We start from the raw sequence: 2056 nt of genomic DNA, 5'->3' as shown, positions 1-2056 counted from the left end.
ACTGTACAAACATACGGAGACAATCACAGAAAAGATTAGAAAACGCAGACTACAATTCTATGGACACCTATACAGAATGCCATCACACAGGCTGACCAAACAGATCTTTGACTGGGTAACCACTAGAAACAACAAATGGGTGGCAGAGGTAGAAAACGACCTGAACCAACTCAACATAACAGCAGACACAATAAACGACAGAATAAAATTCAGAAACATCATTAAGAAAAGTAAACTACATTAGATACAATGTGACAAACGAACAGGCATAAAATGGACCGAAGAACGCAAGCAAGATCATAGCCAGAAGATGAAAGAAATATGGGCAACCAAAAAGGCAATCAAGGTGAAGCCGAAGACACAAAGCCGACAAAAAGCATGGACAGAGGACCGGAAACAGAAACACAGCGAGCGAATGAGGGAAGTTTGGGCAGCAAGGAAGGCAGCAAAAGGAACTGGCCATGTAGTTTAGTCCAAATGCGCTCTTTAAGGGCAAAACACTATATATATATATATATATATATATATATATATATATATATATATATATATATATGTGTGTGTGTGTGTGTGTGTGTGTGTGCCAAATAATTATCTGTAGCGATGTCAGATATGCGTCCTATCTGGATGGTTCCAGAACAAAAAAGGTGCAGTCTTCCCGTCAAGACAATTGAACTGTGTAATTATTCTAATGTTTCTGCTGTTGCGCGCCATATACGATACAACCGCTTATAATAGTTAATATCTTATGTAATTCTTTATTTATATTCTGAACTTATTTCTACGTTTTTGCTATATATCCACCCCATCCTGTAGATGTGCCTTTCTATTGCCCTCTGAATTGCGAAAGGGTGCATCTGTAGGCGAGCAGTTTACCCTAAAGCACATTCAGTGCAATATTTACATACATATTCAAATGCAATTAATAGTATACAATATCTGAATGAGGTGCGTGCTCCCTGAAGATTTCAATGCTGATATTGCAAATGCCGTGCATACCCCATCACCTGTAATTCAGTGTGGCAGTAGCCATTAGATTGAACTCGTGACACTGTAATCGCAGTTTATACGCATTTCGTATGAGCTTGTGCGGAAGACATCACTGTGACAGGTCATCCCAAGAAGGTTTTACAAAAAATATGTACTAACATCAAAAACAGATACAACGCCTATTTGCAGCTAGGGTGTCTATTTAATTATCATTTCATTTCTAGCAAAGCTGCATGGTCATCCACGGTAACTGTTCTTTCGGGAACAGATATTACCGTCATATATAGTTAAAATATGGCTTCCCGGCCATTGACATTCTTGTGCGAACGTACACGCTATGCCGGAACTCGTACGGGACTTGGTAGATTAATCTGCCACGAGTAATGAGTATGATGGGTAAACATCTATTAGGCGCACTACGAATGTAGTGGTGTGGACATGTTGGGAATGTGGATCTCACGGAAAGCGTGCAAGGGATAAGTCCCTGCAGACGCACTATCCTCTGTGCCCACGGTGGCTCAGATGGATAGAGCGTCTGCCATGTAAGCAGGAGATCCCGGGTTCGAGTCCCGGTCGGGGCACACATTTCCAACATGTCCCCGATGAAGTACATCAACGCCTGTTTGCAGCTAGGGTGTCTATTTAATTATCATTTCATTTCTAGCAAAGCTGCATGGTCATCCACGGTAACTGTTCTTTCGGGAACAGATATTACCGTCATATATAGGTACAATAGTCTTAAAACTATTACATATGTTAAGGCAAAATACATTTCATTGTTGGTCATTGTCTCTCATGGAAAGTTTAGGATTTAAAATGTCTTTCTGTTTTAGATTAGCAGTCCTTGTACGACGTGCCGTACTTTGCATTTCATACACGCAATACATACAATAATAACGCAAAGGTGAGCAGTTTTTTGGTAGTTTGGCTAACGCAAAAGTTATTGCGTGTCGACGTCACTTTTCACAGATTTGATAATCGATGTGTGTGCATCTTCACTCATCGCACTGTTTATTTTCACTGATAACACTGTTCTTCCTAGGTCATGCATCGCGTGATTGAAGAC

At 40.4% G+C, this 2056-nt stretch overlaps 1 non-coding gene across 1 annotated transcript; it reads left to right on the top strand.

The window, feature by feature from the left end:
* The first annotated feature begins 1496 nt into the window (after window positions 1-1496).
* Trnat-ugu (transfer RNA threonine (anticodon UGU)) lies at window positions 1497-1571 on the top strand. The gene has a single exon. It is a non-coding gene; the product is annotated as a tRNA-Thr (tRNA).
* Window positions 1572-2056: the final 485 nt, after the last annotated feature.

This window comes from Schistocerca nitens, chromosome 3, assembly GCF_023898315.1.
Source record: "Schistocerca nitens isolate TAMUIC-IGC-003100 chromosome 3, iqSchNite1.1, whole genome shotgun sequence".
NCBI classification, from domain to species: Eukaryota; Metazoa; Arthropoda; class Insecta; order Orthoptera; family Acrididae; genus Schistocerca; species Schistocerca nitens.
The sequence above is the reverse complement of the archived record's forward strand: the minus strand, read 5'-3'. Positions and strand labels throughout refer to the sequence as shown.